Source organism: Halictus rubicundus, chromosome 5, assembly GCF_050948215.1.
Source record: "Halictus rubicundus isolate RS-2024b chromosome 5, iyHalRubi1_principal, whole genome shotgun sequence".
In the NCBI taxonomy this organism is placed as follows: domain Eukaryota; kingdom Metazoa; phylum Arthropoda; class Insecta; order Hymenoptera; family Halictidae; genus Halictus; species Halictus rubicundus.
In genome coordinates this window covers 12,552,613-12,573,725 of record NC_135153.1, presented here as the reverse complement: position 1 = coordinate 12,573,725, position 21,113 = coordinate 12,552,613, and the positions used below count along the sequence as shown (strand labels likewise).

At 44.8% G+C, this 21,113-nt stretch overlaps 1 long non-coding RNA gene across 1 annotated transcript; it reads left to right on the top strand.

The window, feature by feature from the left end:
* Positions 1–629: 629 nt before the first annotated feature.
* LOC143354656 (uncharacterized) lies at positions 630–1,218 on the top strand. Its single transcript, XR_013082358.1, has 2 exons — positions 630–742; positions 823–1,218. It is a non-coding gene; the product is annotated as an uncharacterized LOC143354656 (long non-coding RNA).
* Positions 1,219–21,113: the final 19,895 nt, after the last annotated feature.

Here is a 21,113-nt window from a genome sequence, read left to right as displayed (position 1 = left end):
TTTATTTAGAGCCCGGTCGCGAAACACGGCCGACCATAGGTGAACACCGGGCTTGGCGGGTGGCTGGAAAGGGTGTAAGTGGGTGAAATGGACGCCAATCGCGAGAGTCCAGGCCGAGTGGCGGCTGCCTCGCGGACGCCTCGTCGTGGCGGCTTCGACTCGATAGTTCGCTTGTTCTCGCCCATTTGCGACTGCGTTGGCCCCCCTCTGGATCGAGCGGGGACTGAACGGCCAGGGTTTCCGCGCGAGGACAAAATGGTGCCACTGGCCTAAGCGTCCTACTCGATCTGAACGCCTGCTTTCATCTAACTCGGCTCGACCAGACCTTTCCGACTGCTACCACAATTTCGAGTCCATTGGAAAAAGAGACCAACTATGAATTTATTCCTCTCGGTACTGGATTCATTAAGTTGTGAGCTTGGATGTTCTGAAACTCTTTTAACCCTTTCTAACGAGTGTCGTTTATAGTTTTAATATTAACCCCTTGCCATACTTTGACGAGTCTGGCTCGTCATGAGAATTTCGAACCAAACATGAATTGGCGCTTGGGCCCGAATTCTTCCGAGCTAAAAGGTACGGCAAGGGGTTTATATAAAATTCGCAACTATAGAGGGATATCCCTTCACACCGGTTGAAATTACACCCACCGATTTTTGCCAAAAGTCTAATAATCCGAGATAATTAACCGTCGTGTTTCGTTTTGCACAAGAGGGTGGAGACGAGGCGTGTGTCTTCGTGGCAGGTAAAGGATAATTTTGTTGGAATTCCAGCTTATATAACAAAGGTTCAGCCGCCGTGATTGTTTCATCTCCACCGAAACAGAGAGCAGGTCCGTGTCGATGCCGTCGAATACGTGTTCCTAGGGGGTTCCATCCGGCGTCGACGGGTTCGCAACGCTTGTTTCGGGTTCCCATGGGCGGGGGTACGGGGTCGAGACGCGTCACGATGGCGTTAGGCACGACGTCGGTGTTTCGGGGGTTCCACGGGCACGGGGAGGCTGGACGGCCGGTTTTCTATTGGCGCTCACCTCAGGGGTGGTTTTTAGCCGAGCTGCCCCGAAGAAAGGAGCCCTTGTGCACGCCGGCACGAAATGTTTCGCGCTGATGCACGAGCACACCCTCGAATAGAAAAAAAAAGAAGAAAAGCGAACGGGAAAGAGAGCTAGACCGAACCGGAGAGAACGAAAACGAGAGAGAGAGAGAGAGAGAGAGAGAGAGAGAGAGAGAGAGAAAGAGAAAAAAAAGGAAAAAGCGACGACGCTCATAATGGAAACCCGCCCCTCCGCCACCCTGCCCTCCCCCTCCTAGACGACGCGTGCACCATTGGGAATTTCCGAAATATATACGTTGGCCTATTGTCGTGCGAAGAATGGCCGGAATTTTCGTAGCTTCCTCCATCTTTCCCGTGGTGTTTTCACGGTGGCGGCGGTCGCCCCGTTTTCCAAGGGGGCGGGGGTGGATCGTGTTTCGACCAGAGCAGCCCACCCCCCGAGGAGACGGTTCGCGCGCGTTGTCTCTTCCCCCGTTTCGAGTTCTAACCGCAGCCGCGGTTTCCACGGGGATACACGGGATTTGTTTTTCGAAATAAATTGTCCGCTCGCCCCGGTGTTATTGCGGCACCGGGGATGTTTCCTCGGAACGGGGACGTCTTCCACGGTGCTGCGAGGATTTCCGGTTCGGATTTGCTTTTGTTTCGATCCTCGTGTGCCCCGACCTCCCGCGCGGTTTGCGTTCCGTTCCGAGGAGGACACCGTTTGTTAACGAGCAGTGGGACCAGAGCACTCCCGCTGGAACATCATCAAATATTTTTGGAAGATTGGAAGAGTGGTTAACAATTGCTGCGCGCACACGGGATCCTTCGGACGCGGTTAAACGGCGGAAAAATGCATTTGTTTGGACTCGTAGAAGAAAATTGTTTAGACGAGGTGCAGTGCTTGTGGACCGTGAGTGCGATTATGGAATAATCATTAGATCCTAATTGCATGTATAGTATGTGTACAGTTCTAAAGTGTACGAAGACGTGTATAGTTACGTACTTTAATCACTAGACTGCGGATGCAAAACAGTGGAAACATTTAGAGGATTTGAAAATGCTGTGGTACAGTGAATTCTCGATGTATGTCAACAACACGGCTCTTGCCAGCGTCATGTATCGTCCAGGAGTCCACTCCACCACTTTCCTAAAATTTGCCTGCAAAAATTGAAAATTGCATAAACATCCGCAGTCTACTCGTTATTCGGAAACAGTAAGCGAATAAAAGACGTTGAGAAGGATAAACCAGAAGATCCCGAAGAAGAACGATCGACGCAGCGAGTCCGATTCGGGTTAAGGACGGGTCGGGTCGGGTCGGGTCGGACCGGGCCGATTTCACCGCCTCTCCCACGCCGATTGTCCGCGTGTTCCGACGTATTTTTTTCCCGTGGTTGTCTCCCCCTCTCACTCTCTCTCTCCGTTCCTCTTTCGCGCGTGTTTATTACAAAGGCGCGTCACCAGGCCAAAGCAGAATTAATGACAGACGTCGAAGAGCAGCCGTGGAAACGCAGCCCGCGGTTTCACAATGGCACCGGGCTGCGGGTTGCGACTGCGAATACCAGTTGTGCGGTGTATCGTGGTAGGAGTCGCTCGGATAATAAGGGGTTATTTCCAGTAGCCGGGACAGGAGGGTCGCGGGGTCGGCGGGGGGCCAACATGTCACCACGTTACGCGACTCGTTCCGAGCGGAATCGCGCGAGCTTCCCTTTCCTCTTCCTTTTTCGGCGGAACCGAACCGCTCTAGAAAACGTCCCACTTCCAACGAATTACGTGCACTGTACCCAAATCTCCAGATCCAAAAATCTGGTTCATTCTCTCCACGTCTACGAAAACCTCTAGGGACGCTGCCCGCGCGTACACTGTCTCGAAAATTCGCCTCAAGCTTCAAACAGAGATTTTTATTGCATTAGGTTCTCTATTAAATTCGTTATCTCCTGTTTTGGTGACAGATTGGGGGTGTTATTCACTGGGAGGTCGAAAATGAACTCTACTCGTGAAATTGAAAAATTCGTCAACCCTTACGAATTCGATTCTGCAGCAGGACGTATGTCTAATTGGAAACTAGTAATTGCCACCTCCTCAGGTCGCTGCAGCAACCCTTGGCTGGAAAATGTTTTTCCGAATTTGAGGATGTCAGAACGCCACCTGTGCACATATTTCAACCCTTTGCACTCGGCGCTATTCTAATTCTGAAACTAAATTTTTCTTCCGTCTTAGAATATTTTCATTTTATTTATAGGAAACTCATCCGATCTCCACGTATAATATTTGAACGTTCAGTAGTCCATGAAATACTAATTTTGCAATGTAACAAACATTTTGTAATATTTTTGGTAATTTCTTTGAAAAAATGCCACAACAATTTTTAGTGGTGCTTCAGAGTCGCCACTCGAGTGCAAAGGGTTAATATTGTTGATAACACAATTGCTTGAACCAAACTTCAGTAGGTTTTTTACAATCTGGAAGAGTTCAAGAAGTAATGAGCCCTGGGATGAGCTTCAACTCTGCAATTTTTATCACAATGTTTAAACTACTTTGATTTTGAGGAATTTTTGGGGACGAATAAATCATTCTGATCAAGAATTTCGTTGCCGATCTAATAATTTTGCCCCAAAATATCCACCCACCAACAATCTTCATGAACTTCTTGTTTCTATCTGTTTCCACGTCGTATTAACTTACTTTCTTCCCGATCTTTTTTACTCTTCTCCAAGCAATTGTGGAGGTCGCGAATCTAGTTGCCAACCTAATAATTCCACCAAAACTTCTCTTGCACTGTTTTATCCACCCACCAGGGGAACAATCTTTATTAACTCCTCGTTTTATTTTGACCCTCTGCTACTCGGTTCTACCTTAACTTTCTTCCTGCTCTTTTTTATCCTTATTTATCCGAATCCGCGCCGTTCTCCGGGCGTTCGAGGCGTGTTTTCGCCCGCGAAAAGAAGCGCGAGGACAGCTCCGCTTCGCTCAGCGTCCCTCATGAAGACATTAATCGCTATGCTCGGGGAAGACGACGAAGCGACGAGAAAAAGCTCGGGCTCGTTGCCGAAGGTGGGACGACGGCCAGCTTTAACGATCGCCAGCAGCTGGCCGAGGTGGTTCACGGGATTTATCATTATTCGACCATAACTCGTTAAACGTGGTTTCTTTATCGGCGCGCCGGGATCCACGCCGCGGATCCGGCTCTTCGTTACAAACCGCCCCGCGCGAATTTGCATGATTCGCCCCGCATAATATTTGCGCCGTCGAGTAATCCCGATATCACCGGCGATTTATCGCTATCTCCCTCTCCCACCCGCGCTGTCGGCCTGCTTCTGTCCCAGGGGAAGGAGTCATTAAGCCTGTGGAATCATGGTTGCTGAGAATCAGTGTACCTGCTCGCAGTAGGAACAGGATTCTCCCTGGAGAGTGCTAGGATTTAGCGAAAACGAATACAGTAGTCTATAAAGTTCATTGATTTATTTAACAATTTTTTCAAAACATATTTTTTCAGGTACCACCCGTAGAGACATTAATCTATTTGCCGTTTCTAATGCGGCAGCTATTCACTTGATTAATTCCCCAAGAACTGTGTACAATGTTTGCTCTATATATGTCGGAAATGCCTCGCCGATAAAAGTCCCAGAGCTACCCCCACTGCCATGAACCGAGGCCTCGATGAACTTCGGCGTGGATCTGAGAATAATACTGGCCGATATATGTCCCGTGGCTAGACCCGTGTTTTTGGACAAATATCGTGTAAACATTGTACTTGAATGACGATTTCGACATTCTGGGTGAAAATAGACACGGCCTTCAACGTCGGAAGGTGGGTGCCTGTAAAAAGTCGCAGACTCGTTGGTTGTTCTATAACAGCCGAAGTGACAATTTCCTTGCTACTTTTGTTGCAGTTAGAAGAGCACTGTCAACAATTTTTATGTCATTCAGTGCATTAATTCGATTTTATAATATTTTTGAAGACGGCACCGGCGTTAAGGTGTTAGCGGATAGCTCGCAGCTCCGGGTCGAATAAGTCCATGGCATGTTTGAATTGGGCGATGTTTTGGGGATTTCTGGCGGGAAGAAGGGCCACGGGCGAGGCAAGGGCCGTTTCTCAAAGGGAGAATCGGCGCGGCGAGACGTGACGCGGCCAAAGGGGCATCGGTTCGCGTTTTCCGGCCGGCGATCGGTGAAAGAGCAGATTTTAAGCAGAAGCTTGCGTGGACGAGCCAGAAAATTAGCGACATCCGCATTCAGCGCTAAATCGTTCCCGTGTTCTCCTCTTCCTATTGTCGCTAGCTCCTCGACTGTGAAACTTTTGTTAAGGCCTCTCGCTCGAGGGTTTTCCGCGGTGCGCGGAGCGGAGTTCGGGCTGTTTGCCTGTTTGCCTGTAGGACCATGCCTAAACTCCTAAAATCCTTCGGCACGCTCCACTCGTTCGTTTATCTTTGCCTCGAAACATTTTTTCTGACCCCTCCGGGAACAAGTTTCGCCGATCGAGTTTCCGAACGAAGAAATAGTCGGAACGGCGAAAATATTCCTCCCGGCGTTCAACCGGTTGTTTTGTCGGATAATAAAAGTCCAATTCAGGATTAACACGTTCGCTATCACTGCTTATTTTGGTGGCTACCTGCACTGTCAAAAGTATTTTATTAAATGCACCGAAGAAGTAAGACATAGAGTCCCTGAATATCATGTTGTGCGCTATGACTTTGACACTAGATTTGGCAAGACAAAGATTCGTCACTGTATTTTTCATTTTTAATAGGATTTAATGATCTTTTGAAAATTAAAAGTTCAGGGTTGGGCGACGATTCAACAGATTTTCCAACAGGGTCCAATTAGTCCTTCTAGCTACAGTTTAGCCACATTTATGCGAACGCCTTTGTGTTAAATTAAGGATTCTCTCAATCTTCAGAAATTTTCTAACATTAGACTTACGAGACGGGTTCTACATTCCTTAATTTATATATGACATTATGGTAAAAGGTGGTAAAAACCTGGCTGAATATATTCTTGATATTTTTATAAAATAATCCAAAGTGGCCACTTTTGTTGCTCTGTGAACCCAGTGTTAAAAAGCAAAGTGTACAAAATTAATTTGGCAATCCTTAAGTAAATTCCGAGACTGTAAATGTCACGTGTGAGGGGCAGTGGTAGCGAAAGTATTGAAGCAAACTGTTCAAAACTGGGCATCCTTACGCGGAATAAAAATTTTCTGCTTCGACCTTGAGCAACAGAAGATAAGTAGAAATTTATTCCCACCCTTAACACTAGTGATAAATGAAAAATAATAGGACAGTAATTTTTAATGGTTCTGACGTTTGCACAATTTTAAATATGATCCACTAATGTTTCTTATTAGACTGCAGATCTTTGTGAAAAATAAAAATGGCTTCAAACAGCAATCCAAAAGACCAATTACGGGGTCTAATAGTTCTAACAAGTTGCAAATAATGTCTCGATATTCTCAAATTCCATTGTATTGTTTAGAGTTGCTCCCACCTAGTTTTTTCATGGGTGCATAAAATCCGCAGCCTATGATAAATAAATACAACTCGCAGTCTACCGATGAGAAGAAACGATCAAATCTCTCTTTACCGATCGGTCAGAACGATGCTAAACAAAGAGAAAGTCCGAGATGTACTGACACTCGAACAGTTACTACACAATCCATCAAGGAGGCCATAGTTTCCTCGATCCCCGCATTCCAACCGATCCCAGTAACCCTTGCGCAACACAAAACCCGGCGAGATTACAGCGGATAAAAAACGGTGAGAAAGAGGGGGGGAAGCGGTTTCGCGGATGAAAACCGTCGCGTTGAAAATCCGATCTCGGTTTCGCTGCCCGTTAAAGGAATAAATATTTACGAACCCGCGGGTCCCATCAGCAAATAATCAGCGCGCTCTCCTCTCCGTCGACGGGAAAAGAAACGGATAGCCGTAAGGGTGGTTCGCAGGGGGTGTTTAGAGGGTGAACGGGGGAGAGGGTTGGTTTTTACGCACGAGCTACACTCCCCGATGAAGGAGGAAACATCGATCCCCGGGGTGAGCAGCGCGCGTTCTGACACACGGACGCGACACCCACACACGCCGGTTGTCGCCGTTCCACGGTTTTCGGGGTGGTAAGGGGGCAAGAGGGGGTGCACGGCCGGCGAGAACCTTCCGCATAAAGGGGGATGAAGTCTTATGGGGTTGCGTCTTTATGTGAAAGCATTCCGCGGGTTCTCATGCCGGGTTTACGAATTCTGGAAGCCCGCTGCTTGCACCCCCCTCTCAACCCTCTCTGGAATTCTTACCCTCCCTCCTCCCCCGCCCAAGGTTTTCGGTCCGGCACGATAGGAAAAATACTGAAATAAAAAGCCGTTCCGAGATCGCGCTGCGCTCGAGCAAAAAAATTGTTTGCGCTCTGGAAAGTTGATTTAACATTTAACCCTTCGGTGATATTTTAGTTTTGTTTCATTTTTCGTATTTAAAACTAAACGTATTTCTCGACCAGAATATTTCCATTCTGTACGATTTTTTCCATTATGTGAAACTGGTCCAATTTCCTGGTACAAAATTTCCTTAGTAAATAATTCACTAAATGCGAACAAATTTAGTCATGTAAAAAATATTTTTTAATAACGGCATCCCAGAGTAGAAAGGTTAGTGCGAGGTTTCAGATTGAAATGCACTTCGTTTGGCGCTCCAGTGGTACGGCGGTAAAAGCTTCGGTGGAAAATAAAATAGTTTTTGTGCATAGTTTAACACTAAACCGACCAAGCATTCCAAACGTCTGGCATGTGTTGCTTTATAAAAATGACCAGTTCATATAAACTTTTTGCCATGTTTATAGTAGTATACGTTTGATTTCAGAAATTTATTCAATCATTTTCTATGTAATTCTAAAATAAATAATCTGGGACCGTTCAATTTGGCTGGCAGGTTCAGTGTTGAGTGCACTATGAATTTTTCAATTTTCAGCAGTCCATGTACAGGGTGTATAAAAAGTAATGGTCCTCCGTCCTAGGGGTGAGTCTACACCTCTGGAGCGGTGGTCAAAGAAACTTGCCGCAAAATTGTTTACAACAAAGAAAATTGTTGTTAAAGTTTTTCTTTACATCAACACATTCTATACATCGAGAAAAGAAAAATATTGAAAGAAACCGCGTGAGTCAATAATAGTGTGCTGTGGATCCGACGGAGGACCAGATGATTCTATATTTTATATGTATTATATTTTATTGTATTATATTTTATAATGTAAGCTTAGTATTCGTATGTATAACATTGGATACAAGGTTTTCTTTCAGATTTTGCGACTTCAAATATATGATCCTAATAGTTAGAAAGACAATGATTTAGTACAGGCCTAGCGACGAATGTCCCTTTAAATTTCGTTTGTCTCTCGAGGCACGCATACGATTATGTTACGTCTCACCGACACGGTCAGGTGGACTGTAGTAGTAGGCTTTTCATTATACGTATAACTCCACACAATCAAATTTTGCTAAAACTTTACAATAACTATTTCTTTGAGACACCTGGTTCCCTTCAAACTTCTTCTTTTCTCGATGTATAGAAGGTGTTGATGTAAAGAAAAACTTCGACAACAATTTTCTTTGTTGTAAACAATTCTGCGGCAAGTTTCTTTGACAAATGTCCACCGATCCAGAGGTTTAGATTCACCTCTAGGACGGAGACCGTTACCTTTTTGTACACCCTGTACATTTGCGGACGTTTTATGCTTGAGTTAGGACGGGCACCGTGTAACAAAGGTTAAAATATAGTAGAACTTGTTGAACAAAGTGCATTGTAGAACGTAATGAGTCCGAGCATCTTTTCTGTAACTCTTTCTGCGAGGATACGACGGTTACATGCCACAGGCTATTTAGATTTTCACGTGGTGAAAGATCGAATACCAGGGAGATGCTTTTACAAGATAATTTACAAAAGTTTTCCGTTATGATAAAACACAAGAAAGTAGAACAATGTGTATCCAAAGGTTCGGTTCCACTGCATCCAGTAAATGTTCCTTCAATGTTACTAAAAATTTAATTATTATCAATTCCCAAGGAGGGAATGCCTTACATCTATCGACTACATTCGACAATATTGTTTACAGAAAAGTTACGTTTACAAACGAGCCTTCAACTTTGTTCAAAACTTCTAACTTTAGCCACCAGAGATCAAACTGAATATTCTTAAACTAATATTCTAAAAAAATACTTAGAATCAGTGAATTCTTTAAGAATATTAGTTTCGATTCTTCTTTAACAAATTCTTCGACCGCAACCGTTAAACAAGCAAGAACAAAGGTCACCAGAGAGCACATCAGCAAAATAGTCTTTCAGAAATATCAATGGGAAGAAAATGATTAAGGTTCGTTTTGACAGACGAAAACGAGCAGAACGAACGAGCGATGGAAAGATGGCGAACGAAGAAGAACGAAGGCTAGTTTTTCTACGGGGGTTGCAAGGGATATTTCGTGGCGGATCGTAGGGAGGGCACAGGGGCAGAGGAACGATCCTATTCCGGCGTCAGGTCTGGCAAAACGTCGAAACAAAACGAGACCGAGGTTCCCGCGTGGGCAGCTGTGGTCAGCCAGCGAACGGAGGAGGTCTCGGGGCTCTCTAGTAGGTGGCCCGTGATCCTATTGGCTTTGGATACCTAATCACTGTTACACGGGAATTAATAATGCCTGCGGTTTCTCGGTTTTTCGCAGCGTCACTCAGCCCTGAAATCGTCTATCCGAGATGATTGAGACGTCCAGTGAACCGCTTTCCGGTTTCAACGATCACGGTTCATGGTTTCGGGATGCTGGGAGCTGATGGGACAATTTTAACATTGAAATTGTTCATTGAACCCTCGAACCTTCACCATAGTCGACAGCGATTTCTTTCGATTTCGGGTTCAATTTAGTGACGTGATTTAATTTCCTGTGATTTTTATAATTTAGTTTACGTTTTATTGTCTGCCAGGCTGTAAAATTCTAGCGAAAACTTTTCGGCGAAAGTCCTTTGGATATTATAAGGTTCAACTGGTTAAACATTCACGAGGAAATTTGTTCAGCTAATTAAAACTGTATCCGGCTCACAACAGGGCCGTATCTAGATGTTCCAAACAATTTTGGTTCTCCTATCTGAACGAGGATAAAAATTTCTGAAGAAAATCGTCCACTAAAAATTAGCTAAGCTACTGACAGAAGGACCAAATAATTAAGCATTTTGCTTGCTTAACTACAAATCTATGGTGCAGAGCATTCTTAGGAAACGACGGTAACAGGTTAATTCAAGGGTTAAAGAGGATTTGCTCGATCAGGCCTTTTCCCACAAATCGGTTCGAGGGTCAAAAATATTTCTAGCGCGATCGCCCCGCTCCGAGCTCGCATCCAGGGGGTGGCTTTTGTATCTGGGCGGGGTGTACAATGAGTCACGGTAATATTCGCGCCACCCCTCTGCTCTCGAACGATCGCTTTGGTTCGAGACTGGCGTGATGGAGGCGCCACCGACAGGACACCGTGTCACCGAAGACTATCACCTACATCCTATATCGTCGGATCCGTGATCTCACTCTCTCTCTCTCTCCTCTGTCTCTCTCGATTTTCCGAATCTAGCTCCCGGAAGCTGGAAGCTTCTCAAGTGTCAGATTGCCAGGGAGAGATACGTCGGATTCTCCTGGAACCCTGTATCCTCCTCTATGATCCCCTAGATAGAAGCTGGCTTCTTTGCTGGAAACGTTGCTTTGTTATTTGTAGAAGCTGCTCGCGTACCTCTTTGAAATTCGGCTCACTGTCCAAATACCTAATTGAGAAATTCGCGGGACAAATATCTAATTAAGTTGTTCGTACAATCGATTTCCTTTCTAATTTTGCGGAGATTTGATAAACAAGAAATTGCTCGTACGAAGAGCAAGAGTTACGTGCAGATTTTATGACAGGTTAAAAGAATTCGAGGACATCCATGTATTAGTTCCAGCTAATTAAAATGATTAAAGAAAGATAGAAGTCTCTGTTTGGCTCCTGTTCATTGCAATCGATGCACACAATTTTCATTTTGGATGAATAACCAGGTGGAACATAATATAGAGCGAACATCAAATGAATATTACTGGTACATTGTTCACAACCTATTAAAATTATTAAGTGAAACAATCGATTTTTATGTAACCCCCTTTTCTTGTAATTGGCACAGACAATTTTTATTGTGCATAAAAGTCCGCAGTGGAATGAATGAAAAAAGAATGGCAGTGGTCCTTTCAATTTCAAGGATGATAGTCCCCAGGTCTCCAGCTCCAGAAATCGTGGCTGAGAAGACACACATCGCGTAAAATCGTTGCGTGACCCACATGTGGATGGCACCGTGAACGCATTGATAGTTCGAAGGGTTTCCAGGAGCAGGGATAAGGCTGATCCTTCAGGGAAAGGCTGATCCTAGATTTTCCCGGTGCAGATATCCGCGGCACGGCAGCTCCCCTCGATCTCCCCGTGGTTTCTATCCGAGCACGGAGTCTTTTTTACTCGCTTATGGCTGTCAGGAGCCCCGGGCATGGCGCCACCATACGCGAGGAGGGAAAAGAGAGGCCTCCGTAGCCTCGGTTCGCGTCGGGAACGAGAACGAACGAACGAACGAACGAACGGACGAAAGTGCGCGCTTGCTGGTCCTTTTTTAAAAATAAAATGGCGGACGCGCCGAGCGACGACGTTCGCAGGGGACGAAGAAAACGGCGAAGAAGAAGAAGACGAAGAAGAAGAAGAAGAAGTAGAGGAGAGAGGAAGGAACTGGCTGTGGCGGCGGGAGTGGCGGTGAACGAAGAGGAACAGAGAGGAACGGGAGAGGACCACCGGAGAGCCGTTCTGCGATTAGACTTACAAAACAAACGGCCCGCCGGTCCGGACCGCGCAGACCAATGGCGTAGCACGCTGATCCCGACAAGGGACACGAGATAATTGGATCAAGACCCAGCGAGAGACCGCGTCCCGTAAGATCGCCTCGTAATTTTCGATCGGACCAAGGTCGACGACCTTGACTCCGCCAAGACAATCCGCGCAAACCTCGCGAGAGCCTACTCTCCCGAATGATGATCCGACGTCCGCGTCACCGAACGCGCTCCGTTACCTCGAAATCGAGACCGAACGATGGAATTAGCTTCCGCTTCTTCGCAGAACGCTCTGCTTCTTTGCTGGACCTCTGGAATCCCTTGGGAACCAGCTCGCGAAAAGTCGATGCGTCTGGAATCGTGAAGCTAACGGAGGACGCGATTCTTTCTGTTCATTCTCTGTTTAGCACTTAAACGGTGCGAATTTAATGCAAATTCCGCACATAATTTTATGGAACTTAAACGAAGGGGATACGTGTAGCGAGTGATTTCGCTGTATGGGGCCGGGCATTGTGAATTTGCAGTATTACACCTTTTCTGTGGGCTAAAGTTGCCCTCTTTTTCAATAGTTCTGAATACAGCCCTTGTAATTGCTGACAATACAACTCAACAGTAACTGTTTCTCCAGGTTTCAACAACTCAAAGTGAATTATGTCACGACAGTCCCCCCAAATGCACAGTAACACCTTTCGAAGTGATAAGTTAGGTTTAGGGGTTGATATTGTGGTACGATTTGCAGAAAGGCATTGCTTAGAACGCTTCATGTTATCATAAAGAATCCATTTTTCATGTCCGGTAACGATTCTGCTAAGAAATGGATCTCTACGAAATCTGGATAGCAATGAAGTGCACATTGATCGACAAATATTCTTGTTGGTCTCGGAGAATTGATGCGGTACCCATATTCCTTGCCTGTATGCCTTTCCCATTTCGTGTAGGTGCCTTTGTATAGTTGACCATGTGGTCCCAAGGCTTCTCGATAATTCTTGTATACTTAATTTTGGATCAGCTTCCACTAGAGATTTTAGGGTGCGATTATCAAATTCAACTGGTCGTCCACTTCGAGGCCTGTCAGAGAGATCATAATCACCAGCAGCAAACCTTCTGAACCAACGTTGACGCTTGTTGACCTTCAATACATCTCCATAAACATCGCAAATTTTCTTTGTTGTTACCGTTGCATTAAATCCTGCATGAACATGAAAAAGTATTCAATGACGAATATGATCCTCGAAAGGTAGGGACGCCGTCATTTTATTACAGGGTTGTATAAAGAAATTATACTTTGTTGAATATTTTGAATACAGGCTGCTTTACCGAAAACTGTAAAAGAATACGTGTTTCCACTTCAACGATCGGTACAGAACTAAAGGCAAAACAAATTCTTTGCAAATAATTGATTACTTATGGGTACCCCTAATATTTGTATTTTATCTAGATCCATTTTTCTTTCTACTTCACCCAATTCCACAGCTTTGAAATTCGTTAGCAGGAACAGCTCCTTTAACACTAGGTTTACGGAGCAGTAAAAATTACTATTTCACATTACTTTATAAAAATAACATGAATGTATATATCAAAGTTTGTAGCCATTTTTAAAATAATATATACCCAAAGAAGTCAATTTGTTAAATAATTACTCATGGATGCATTTTTACAATCTCAATATTCGCAAGTTAAAAATATTAGAATCCGTCATTTTGACGGGTCCCGCAAATTTAGTGTAAAAATACTGCGTCCAAGTGGACCCGGATCACGCCATCCAAGTGTCGAAATAGTTTCCAACAAAGTTGCCACTCGATACAATCTCTAACCCCTGTGATTCCAGGTTGAACCGTACAATCGAAATAATGTCAAGACAAGAGGAACATTAGCTCATTAGCGACAATTTTCTTACTACCCTGACCGCTCACAAGTACACTCTAAATATAAACTTTGATAGCGGTATATAGGTCTTCGTAATTAGAGCTTAGTTTGTTGGAACGTAACCTGGCATTCAAACGAGGAAAAGTCTTTGACTGCGTGGACTGGTTTCGGCTCGAAATCGCCAGTTAGCAAGGTGTTATGTTTTCCTCGAACACGAAGCGCACCCCTTTGATAAAATGAGTTCACGGCTCAGCACGGAATAATTACACAACCATAACTACACTTCATTCGTTACAACACACGCGTTCCAATATTTTTGAATTATTCAGCAAATTTATTTCTTTAGACACACATTATTTAAAAAATGGCTAAAATCTTGGACAGACACATTCCTTTTATTTTTACAGAATGATGTAAAATACTCAGTTTTAGTGTTCCGTAAATCTAGTGTTAACGACTGTAAGTAGATGAAAATGATACAATTTTTTAAATTCTCTAAATCATTTTCCGTTTCGCATCCGACCTTCTATCATAAATATCAGGTAAATCGTAAGTGTGAGTAACAGTCTTGCAGGTATTTCAAGTATGAGTGGGTCGAAGAAGACTCGATCGACGTCGAAGATCAAAGATCGACGACATTAGACGATTGCAAATCCATCTTCCGCGCCTCGATCATCCCCCAGTCTTCCACATATTATTAGGTCAGCTCATTAGTTGATAATGCGATACCGGGACCAGGTTTCGATTGATAAGGGCAGTGAAAGAGGAACGTTTCCCAGGCGGAAAAAGGAGTTCAGCATCGTTGGTCCCGGTGGTCCGGGTATCGCTTGGAAGGTGGCTCTCTCGACGACGCCGCTCGACGACGTCGTGCACACGCGGAGAGGGTGGAGGAGCAGGGTGTCCACCTCCTGGAAACGTGTACTAGCCTCTACCCTCTATTGATCGAACCGGCCTGGGCTCCACTGGAGTGGACTGGACACAACCCCTAACCCATCTCGGGGTGGCGCGCGTGTGGAGACCACCCGGACACACACGCACGCACGCGCACACACCCGTGAACGTTCGCACGTGCACACGAACACAACCATAAGCCCGCCGGCCAAAAGACGGCGAAAACGGCTCGAGGCGGCTATCCCATCCCCCGGGGGCGGCTGGATACTTGGACGTGCGGCCGCCGGACTTCCCGTGAATCCTCGCGCGCGCACGCGGCTTTATCGGACACAGGGTATTGAGCGAAGGTGATCGTCTGGAAGCACGATAATATATCAAATCTTCCAGGGACGATCCCTCCGAAATCGTACGAATTTGTACACCTGGTCGATTCAACTATTCATCAATTCCATTCTTTCATTATCCAGCTAGGTACAGTGAATTCTCGATATATGACCACAACACGGGTCCACCCAGTGACATATATCGTCCAGGAGATACTATTCCTCGATCCACGTAGAAAAGGACAGCGAAGCTCTAGAGGCCCGATTCGCGACCCCTTTCGGGGTACACCGCCGGGCGTGGGGATAGTTCTGGGACTACTATCGGCCAGATATTTGGGACATATATCGAGAAAAGAATGTGTTATGTTTACACTCCTCGGCATCCGAAGCTTCTCGAACTTCGTGGCCCCACACGGGGCATACCCCGAGGTAGTGGGGATAATTCCGCGACGTTTATCATCCAGGCCTTGGCGACATATATAGAGTTTTTCCACTTGGAGCTGTTTAATCCCGATACCTGGGTCTTTATTAGACTTCGAAATCTTGTCTACGTTTTTTTTTAGAGGTACCAAAGTTGTCAGAGATTTCTGCCTTTTTAGATAATTAGACTGCGGATCTTTATGGAAAATAAGAATTGTTACATCGATTTCTGGGAGCGTTGAATAGGTGGTTCAAAAAGCGTTTGATTTGGGTATCGGTGAAAATTCGGTGGTCACGCGACAAGTAGGGAATTTCAATTGTAGCGGCTCGTCAGGCCGATTAATCGACCGATCGATTTCCCCGAAGCCTGGAAATTCGTGGTGCTCGCCGCCATCCGCCACGCGACAACCGCCCCCCCCCCCCGATTCGCGTGACAATTGCAGTTATAATGCGAAATCGTTGACAGTTCCATTAACTATCGGAGCCGGGGCCGCGTTATTACCACCTTGTTTGTCTTTTTCGTGCTCGATCGCGCGCGATTGAAACTCGCCGGGCTGCTGGCCAGCAAATCGGCAACGATCATAATCTGTCGAGGGCCCGACGCGAATGATAAGCACTTTTTTAACGGAATATCGCTCCGTCACGTCACCCGTTCGCCCGCGACGCAATCTCGGCCGATCGATTCGCTATTTCACGAATCGTCTTGCTCGCTCTAATTTTTCCTATATACTGGATAACAATTCTGCCCTTTAATACTGCCTATAGCAATCGTTATAAACTGTCTGAACTTCAAAGTTTTGAAGGATAGATCGAAGAGAAATATTTGCGGAAGAATTTTCCATAACGCGAACACGATATTTAATAACTTTCACCAGAATACATACTTTGCCAAATCGCGTTACCGGGCATTACGGTTATGACCAAAATTAGTAGGTGTAACTTCGAACAGTAAAAACATTAGAAGAATTTAAAAATTGTGTCATGTTATTTTCAACCTGTTAACGCCAAGCCTACCACTGTTTTATAAAGTAAAGTTTTAGAAAATGATGGAGTCTTGTCCGAGCATCTGTTACATTCAAAATTACAATTTCAATAAATATAGTGATGTTTATAAGACAAAGAAAATTAATTTTTATCTCACTGCAGTTTGTTGCAATTCAAGCGGAAAATTTTTATTTTGCACAAAGATCTAGTCACTAAAAAACTTACTTAAATTTACGAGAACCAAAAGACTGTATTCAACAGAAACAAGCGTCGAATGAAAACAAATTTCTAAACTAAGCGAGCACAGTCGAAAGATTTATAAGATCTGGAATCCTGGAGATCGAAATGTGCTCTAACTTTCAAACCGACGACTATTCGTTTCCGGAAAAAGTTCCCGAGGCAATCGAAGCTTCTGTTACCTCGAGAAAATCAGCTCCTCCCCGGGAACGGCATAGTCGACGTAAATTTTCGAGAAAAGGTTCGCGAGTTCGATTTCGTTCGGCGCTGAATCATCGGAAATCGCGGCGAGATCGAACAGCGGGCCACCCATGCGTTGCCGGCCCGAGCCTAAGCGTTGAATGCCGGCACGTAAGATAATGCTCGGTGCAGGCCCGTTACACAATGTAAGATATCTGCTCGGCTGTGATTTTTTCGCGTGTCCGCGCCGGGAGGATCTCGAGCGTGAGCGAGCGGCCTGATCGAGTCGTGGCCGGATAGAGATATTTAGATTGCCGATCGGGATACACTGGTAATGGAGCTACTTAGCTTACGAGCGATTTTCTAAAGCCGATCGAACCGCTCGCCTGCGATTTCCCCTCGGTCTGATCCGCGAACCGATTTTTATTCGATCCGTTGCTTTCGAATCTGCGCTCTCTCGTTTGCTCCTGTTTGAAGAAGTCTCAGCTCGATGGCGAGATCGTTTTATCTTGTACTCGAGCGGCTTGGAAAAAGATCCTTTGCTGTGGGAGTAGGTCGGGTTTGATTGGGTTTGAGGATCCACGCGCAAACCAGGCTGCTGGAGCGTTCATTTTGATCGAGATGCAAACAGGCTAAGGATTAATTGAAATAGATTCGATTGCGTGACGCTTCAATTTAGTTGAAGTTTGACTGCGATTGACGGCGAAGAAGATCCGTGTGATCGAGGAATTTCCAGATAGTTGTATATGGAAATATGAAGACAATAATTAGTTTAGATCTATGTAGTAGATACATTCATGTTTCGATCTTACTAGTCAAGTTTAAAAATACAGTGATTTCTCTCTATATGTCGCTCAGGTCTGGATGATAAACGTCGCGGAATTATCCCCGCTCCTGGACGATACACGATCCTGTTGTCGATATACAGCGAATTCTCGATATATGTCACCTCACGGAGGATACCCCACGGTAGTGGGGATAATTCCGCGACATTTATCGTCCAGGCCTTGGCGACATATATAGTAAATTTTGATGGAAATACAAAAGTAGGAAGCTAATATCTATTAGAATAGAATCCATTGTTTCATACTTTTATTTCGTTGAAGTTTGACTACGATTGAAGAGGGCCCTTTGATCGAGAAACTTCAATCAGGATACCAGTGCTGTATGGAAATATGAAGACAATAAGTGGCCCGGATAGGTGCAACTGGTAATGTTCCGATTCCATTCAGTTCTAATCGAGACCGGCGTCGTAGGAGGGTGTTTGACCAGGTTTGAAAGTGAAATATCGAAACGAATCGGCCCGAGTGTATCAAGTACGATATTAAATAATAACAAGGTGGGAGAAAGAGAGAGAGAGAGAGAGATAGAGTGAGAGAGCAACGACAGGGAACACTCCGTTAATCTGCACGGACACGTTCGCGATCCCGAACGATTATCCGCGTTGTAAGATATCGTTATCGTTCGAACCGGTATTCGAATAGATCGCCGGCGGCGCTGCCACGGCTACCATACGCGATACAACTGTCCATAATGAACCATTCGAGTGCTCGTGATTCGAGTGTCGTGACTACAGCCGCTAATATTTAAACAAGAAAGTCACCGGGACTCCGAGCTGTCCCCTGCCCCGTGCTCAACCTTCGATTTATCGTCCATTATAGTCCCCGGGATCGATCATTTCTCCTCCACCCTACCGGCGCTCGTTTCTCCAGGAATTTTCCCGGCAGGAACCCCCGATAACCGTTCCACTCTTCGTTCACGCATGGTTCCACGTTTTTACCTTCATCCGAACATAATTCTTTCGCTTCTCGTCCATTCGCTGTGCCATTAGAGTTGCTAATTAATAGACTGCGGAGAGTGCGGATTTCTATAAAAATTGAGGAGATCAAGTTTCAAAAAATCTCACTCTTGAATTTCTTTCTTTACAATATTTACTTTCTTTTGTTTGCAATATTTATTTATTTCTTTCTTTTATATTTATTTTTAATCCTCTAATAAGCTGGTCAAATTTAATATCGCGGTCGAAGCTATTTTTCGATGTGATAAATATTGTCATGAGAAACACAGTTTTATTAATCGATTGCATAGTCACCACCAGTCTCTGAAATTGTCCCCCAACGTTCGCCTGCATTCATTTTTCGTACAAATTACGCGATTTTTCTTCGAACAAGGTCTCGAGATCTCCGAAAATGGGGCACGAACTTTTGCAATCGTACAGTATTAAGATTCATCGGTATGCTATATCCGCAGGATATATTACTGCGAATTTTGTCCGTTTATGACAAATATGAGGAGGTTAGGTACAAAACAGTGAAGATATACCAGCACTGGTACATCATTTCCAGATTGCAAAAATTATTAAGAAATATGCAACGAATTTTGATTAAACTGTTGTTTTTGTCAACTTATGTAGAAAATTTATGTCCTCCTTTCAGAAAATTTCTAGTTCCCGGATTGTTAAAATTATCGATTGATCAAATGAACTTTTATGGAACCTCTGTTTTCAGGGATCGATGCAGTTTTTTATTATTTTTTGTTTGTGGTTAGCAGACGCTTCGAGCTCGCGCCGTCTTCGGTCTCTCGAAGACGCGATTCCCGTGGTCGCGTGTGCAGCTCGGTTCGCTTATAATTAAACGAGCCGTGGAATTTCACGTGGCAGCGTGCGACACAGCTCGGCCAATCGTCTCGTCGGAACGAGTCTTTATTCCCTCCGCGACGGAAACGTTGAAATTCAGGGACGAGCCCGACAAGCAGCGAGCTCTATTTTCGCCGGGCGTGCCGGCTTAATGGTGGCTGCGAGTCCTGTCGTCACGTAACCCGCCCGCTGCATTGTTATTCAACAAATTAACCCGTAGTCCTGTCACACGCGTCGCCATCTTGCGCTTTCTCGGCGAGGCCGCCTGCGCCTCGCTCTCGAAAACCGCCCGAACAAATCTTTAAGCAAAAGACATACATTTTTCCAGTCAAACTCTCTCGGAAACAGCTTCGAAATTCATTCCTTCGACATTCTAGTAAAAGAGAGTGCTAGTAAAAGATGCAAGCAGGCACCTTGAGTCATATTTTGCTTCACGAACCCTGGATTTCTATAAAAGGGGGATTGAAAATTTGCTGGAAAGGTGGCAAACTGTCCTTGATAATGATGGAGATTATATAATAAATGAAGAAATAAAAACCTGAATTTACTACAAAGTTTATTTTAGATTTCAAAATAATTGATTACTTATGGGTCCCCCTAATATAATAGCGAGTCAGATTCGAGATGGAGGCTTCGAACAGAATGTGCTGAATATGTATTGTATTAATCCCCTTTAAATTGAAACGAATCTCTATTCGATCCAGTCAATCTGAGCAATTTAATACCTTCCTCTAGTACGAGCATGAAGATCCAAGGATTTGATCAAATTGTTAGCTTCCACGTATTCGTAGAAAACGAAAGTTTACGCGTTAACGAAGCTCCGGCGAGACAGTGCAATCAGTTTCTTCGAGGTCCCGGTCCGTTTCCATTGGGTGAGCGTCGAGGGTCCGTCGTCATGGTCCACAGTCCTCGAAAACAAGGATCGATCACTCCCGAAGGGTAACTCGATTCAATAACGTCTACGTCGGCCACAGGACAATATTGTTTCACCAAGTTGGCCCGAATTTCCGGCGTGCCTGTGCGCGTAACTTCGTACGCCGTGCTGTGCTGCAACCTTGTTTATTCCGTGTCGTGGGTGCACTTTGTGCCCGCGCACCGTGCCCTGCCACGCAAATTCGATAACAGCACCACACGCCGATCGATCCCATCAACGGATTCGATAATGGCTCCCGGCTCGATCGCTCGAGGTTCCTGCGCGACATTTACGCCGCCCAGGAAAACATCGTACAACTCGATAAGGTCGACTCGAAGAAAATCGAGAAACATCGATCCTGCGACACACCATCATTTTTCAAATTGTAAGACTGTGGATGAACGTGCTAAAATAATATTATTTTCAACTTATTAACGGTAGGTTTACGGGGCACTAAATATGCCTATTTAGGATTTTTATACAGAATAAAAATTGTCTGCGCCAATTACGAGAAAAGGGGGTCACATTAAAATTCCACATTATTTTGTAAAAATAAAGAAATTGTATCTCTCCAAATTTTTAGCCATTTCTTTTACAATATATACCCAAGGAAATAAATTTGTTGAATAATTTCTCATTCGTGCACCTTTACAATTTCGATAATTGTGAATGGAGAATTCTAGAACCCGTCATTTTGTCGGGTCCCGTGAACCTACTGTTATAATTGTTAATGAAAGAAAGTATTTGTTATGTGGCTCCTGTCATTTACAATTGACGTACAAATTTTTGCTTAA